We start from the raw sequence: 6,000 nt of genomic DNA, 5'->3' as shown, positions 1-6,000 counted from the left end.
TACTACTACTACTACTACTACTAGTACTACTACTACTACTACTACTACTACTACTACTACTCCTCCTCCTACTACTACTACTACTACTGCTTCTACTATTTCTACTACCACCACTTCTACGACGACGTCGACGACTACTACTACTGCTACTACTACTCTTACTACTACTACTGCTTTTATTTCTTCTACTAGAACAACTACTTATACTTATAATAAATAAGTTACGTTTTGATTTCAGAACTGATCGAACTTACAAAGAAGCTTTACACGTTCAAATTCAATTACTTGACAATATCTCCATTGAATGACAACATTAATGAACAATTACAAGATGTGTACATGCCGCCAAAAATGTGGGAAATGTGCAAGTATAAAGGGACGTTTATGAAAACAGACGCAAATGTTAGGCAGTACAAGGATTTGTGTTTTACTGATACTCAAGTTAACCCACGAATATTTCTTCAAGGTGAGGCGGGGTCTGGAAAGACAACATTTCTAGCAAAGATGACCATAGACTGGTGTGGAGGATCGCATGTTTCTAGTGAATCTGGTAACAGTTCACTTTTCTTTAGGGATGTCGACGTTCTGCAAGGCTATACGTTCGTGTTCCATATTACATTGAGAAATTCCGTGAAACAATTCGACGTATATACTATGATTAAAGAACAAATAATAGACTCGATTTACTCCCTTGAATACCGTGAGAAGGCGTACAAACTATTGAATGAGATCATGAAACGTGAACTATGCTTGATACTACTTGATGGTCTAGATGAGTGGACCGGACCAGGAGATCATCACAATCTACCGGCATTGGTAGTAGAACACAGCAAATGTGTGATGCTATTTTCAACAAGACCTTGGAAATTGGCTGAAGTTAATATTACGCATTCGGAGAGATACACATCGGTGCAACTGGAAGGAATAAATGAGCCATTTGAGCTTAGCAGAATAATCCTGAGCCGCTTGGTTGATAAGGATGATCTTGATTTAAAGTGCTCAGCATTTAAGGATTACATAGCGAAACAAAAGCTCGACAATTTATTGTCATCTCCAATGATGCTCTCTGCAATTGTTTGTTCATATGCAGAGGGAATAGAACTCAAAGGCTCTAAGTGTGAAATATACATTCTCTTACTGGAGAGTCTTTGTAAGAAAGCGAACAGTGAAATGCGTGAATTTGAACAACCCCCATTTCCATGCTTAACAGGTAGTCAATTCATAAAGCCTAATATTGAACGCCTGAATCGCCTTGCTGAATTAGCATTTTATTTGTTGTTTGTAAATGCAAAGGAAAACTCATTAGTGTTCAGTAATACACAATTAAATACATTGAAGATGAATGGACGAGAACTAATGGATTTTGCATTAAAATGCGGAATATTATCGGCAAAACTAAACGCTTCTGCACAGCGATCAACGTCATCATTTATGTTTATCCACTTGAGCGTACAGGAATTTCTCGCTGCGTATCATATTGCCCACAATGCCAATCTAATTCATGACGTCCTTTCAGTCTATATTAACCGTAAAAAGAATGCATATCTCGACATATCACAGGTGTTTATATTCCTGTGTGGACTGGATATATCGGGTGCGGAAGCGCTATCAATCATGATGGATCAACACGATGTTTTGATAAATAGTGAATTCCACAACTACTGGCTTCAAACAACCATACTAGCAGGACTCAGAGAAGCTGTTGCAAACGGACACAACGAAATTCGCCTTAAACTAAGTCGCTTCAGAATCGATGAGCAAAACATCATAGACCTACATAGGATTTGGACAAATAACGCGGAAAATGTCCTTTCCTTGGAAGTTTGCATCGACAAGGTATCCTTCGAAAACGGACGAATGTCTTCTGCAAATGACGAACCTGCATCTGAAATAAAGATTGACCTATCATTGTGTCGAAAGCTGAAAAGGTTAAACCTACAGGGAGACGGCATATTTATTGAAGGTAAATATACCATTAAGTTAATTGTTTGTAAAGTGCATTCGGTGTAATGAACACGGAATATGCTATAATGTGTATTAGTCAAAATAAACGGAAACATGATTAAACTACATTAGCTAATTATAAAAAATAGGCGGTAAACAAACATGTAAAAAATTATATATTAATAACGTGAATTTGTATGTTTTGCAGTAATATATAAATTACACAAATGATGAAAGGGACGACAGATTAGCCTCGTTAAGCAATAACGAATAATGAATTCCTTCGACAGCATACGCAAACACACAAAATTGCAGTCGTCATGAAGCATACCGCATATGAAAATAAATAAGACAATAATGTTTTTAGGCAGAATGCATATATTTGCCTATAAACCCTTTCAAAACTGTACAGATCAGTTGTAAGCCTTGTGGAAAGCGCCTTAAGGCAGTTGTCCCTTTAAATTAAAAACGCTGTGTAGTTATGTTGGATGATTTGCATTTATTTATAATTTATCTTATCTCATTGGAATGATTTTTATGTATATGCCAGTAGTAAATTTACGAACTGAGCGAGAACCGTTGCGAGGTGTATGGAAATGAAATTCAGGCTTGTCTTTTATGTGTTCTTAACGATAAGGAAAATGTTTTTAAATAAACAAGTGCATATCCTACGCCAAATGCAGTGAATAGGATAATTTGCATTGAAACAGTTATATCAACACGTATAACTAACTATGTATATGTGAAGACATTTTAGAAATAATTTATGTGAACAATTCGTGTACTATGATTAATATTATTGAATAGATTTAACGAAACGGCACTTCTTTAATGCTGCGGATTCAGAGGTATTCGAATATATTCCGATGGTTGATTAATTTCAATGTTTCAGTTTGTGAATATAGAATCAATGCGACCGTGTTCACTATACATTGAAAGCTATAAATTGTGTTGTTTTTTCAGATTCTGTCAGTGTGGCCACATCGGAATGCCCAGTCTGGATTGTTCTAAACAGTACTAATCCAATTCAATGCGCATACCCTCCTCCAGTACTGTCCTCAATAGAATACATACGTTTGGCGTTAGTCACATTTTCATCTGCTTGGCTATGCAGTCTGCTCCGCATGCTTCTGACACTTGCTCATAAGGTGGATTGTGAGCTCGAATACTGTACAATAACGTCGGGTGTAGGGGGCGAATTCAGCAAAACATTTAGAACTGGCATCTATATAAAAACACTAAACAAAACATTATCAGTGCCTTTTCGAGATATTACCAATATATGGCAGGTTCTGAATATGAAGAGTCTGGGTCTGGATGGTCTTAGTATTCAAGTTGAAAATGCCAGTGCTGATATGTGGCAGACTCTTCATGGTTTGAATATAAAGAGTCTGAATCTATGTATTAGGAGGGAAGTAAAGCATACCAAGTCGTTGTCTCAGGCGTTATCTTCGCTTACACAGCTAGAAATACTCAGTATTGAATTGAAGTATTGCAGTCCTAGTCTGTGGGATTCTCTGCATGGTCTGAATATCAAGAGTCTGAGTCTGCGTATGAGTATGTTGGTTGTGAAGCATAAAGAGTCGTTGTCGCAGTCGCTTTTATCGTTAACCAAAATGGAAACACTGAGTATTAGAGTGAAAGAAGACAGTCCTGATCTGTGGGAGGCTCTTCATGGTCTGAGTATCAAGAGTCTGAGTCTGAGTATTGGGTGGAAAAGGAATCTTACAGAGTCGTTGTCTCAGTCTCTTTTATCGTTAACGCAAATGGACACACTCAGTATTAGTGTGAGAAAAGACAGTCCTGGTCTGTGGGGGGCTCTGCATGGTCTAAGTATCAAAAGTCTGAGTCTGAGTCTGAAAGGTGAGAATTATGCATTTTTTGAACTGAGGTATGCGACGAATATGAAGCAATCGCTATTATCGCTCACAAAACTGGAAACACTAAGTATTAGTGTGGATGAATACAGCCCTGGTATGTTTGAGGCTCTGTATGGTCTGAAAATCAAGGGACTGAGTCTGAATCATGAGAATATAAATTTTAAACGGGAGCATAAAGAGCCCTTGTCTCAGTCGCTGTCATCGCTCTCCCAGCTGGAAACACTCACACTACATTTGTATACATATATCGCCCTACAGCTACCCCAATCATTGAAGTATTTCAATATATATTGTGCGGCATTGCGTCCATCCAAACTACGAGACCTTTGTGACTTACTGACTGCATTTAATCATACAATTGAGATGAGTCTAGAATTTGGTTGTGCTTCTAGTTTTATGCCCCTTGAACGAATCTCTCTGCAGGAATACATTCCTTTTCATCAAGAATTTACTGCACGGAAGAATGTTGCAGTGAAACGATTCCGGATAAATGAATCGCATGATTTTGCTGAATTTACCATATCTGTACGTGACATTGATGGTGTTGACGACGCTGCTCCCGATGACTACTGCATTAAGGATTATGCATATCAAACATTCGTTAAATGTCTTATTGACAGAACAATCGATCGAATTTCTATACGACTTCAGATCGATCCAGACTAAATCTAATACATATTTTGTTATTGTTGTTAGACATTTTATTTATATAAAACAAACGATATTCAAGTTTTGAAGTGTTTGTGATGCTTTGTATAAATGGAACTTTTTTTGACATGTTAAGAGATGTTGATGTTTGTTCCATACATGAAATTAAGCTACATTTGTGCTGGTCCCTGAAAGGCATTTCACACCTAATTTACTGACAATTATTTGAAGACACTTTCTCGTCTTGTCGGTGCTAAAAATATTCGAGTTGTGAAAACAGCGCAATCAAGCAGACAAAAAACGCTTGATACAGTGTGAAGTTAGTCGCAGTTTAAGAAACACTGCAAATTGGCATCCTTTGAGATGTAGATAAAAGCTACACAGTTTCAATGATAATTAAATAATTACCAGCAATCGATAATTATGATAAAATGTATGGTATAAAAGAGAGCGTAGCAGATAATACATCGGATACTCTTAACTGAATTCCTTCTTGTCATTTGCGCTGATCATGGCAACACAGAAAGAAAATAGTCTTACAAATTGTCAAACTGCTGAGCAATCTAGTGGAGGACCCACTTGTGGGGATAGCTAGAAAAGGAAAGCTTCTGTTTCCTATATCGGGTAACGGAAGTAGTGGTCGCCCTTTGACATCATTCACTATGAATGACTTTGCACAACACCAGTCTGACTGAATGTAAATTAAATTCAAACTGTGTAGTGATAATGTTGTTTTTCGTATTTTGTTTTCATGCGCACGTACTTACCTTGTGTGCTTTTTTTAATATGCTAAATGAACATTGAATATTGTTTGAATTTTTTTGATTACATATGTGTTATGTGTGTATTTTGATTAAATTAAATGAATGCACGATCATTATTATTGTTTAGTTAAGTATACTGTAACCTTAAGCGATTTTACAAAGCCTTTTCTTTTCCAAGCACCGTCTTACATGTAAATAAAGCGTTTGCGGTCAGAATTTAAGCATCGCCAACCAAAACAGTGAAAACAAATAATACCATGGATTACTCGAAACATGCGATTTCTCGAGCATCGAGGTCAGTTCCGTGCTATCTCGAGTTATCGCAGTTTTACTGTATAACATTATGCTAACAATCAAAATCATTAATTTAAAAATGGATCAACATAACACGATGTTCATTTTGCTACAGAGCAAATGTCACACTACTAAACGCAATTAAACTTATTAAAAAATACTTTACGTTTATATTTGTGTTATGATGACATGTTTATATTCAAATCATTGATTTGTTTGAATGCTTTATACAATTTTAAACATATTGATGAAAGGTTACTTGTGCGTGTTTTAGCACGTGCATTTTAATGTACACGTTCCAGATTATGATCAAACGGTTGACTTCACCTAAAAACAATCCACTACATTACAGTTTTGAAGTCCTTCTTTTATATAAAACTCATCCTCTTAAAATGTTTAAATTTTTCATACAATACGACATTCTTATTTGCTTGTTTGTGCACAATGCTTGTCATTTTGATCGTTTGGAA

The sequence above is a fragment of the Dreissena polymorpha genome, chromosome 9 (genome assembly GCF_020536995.1).
Source record: "Dreissena polymorpha isolate Duluth1 chromosome 9, UMN_Dpol_1.0, whole genome shotgun sequence".
Taxonomy (NCBI): Eukaryota; Metazoa; Mollusca; class Bivalvia; order Myida; family Dreissenidae; genus Dreissena; species Dreissena polymorpha.
This window is presented reverse-complemented; position numbering follows the sequence as displayed.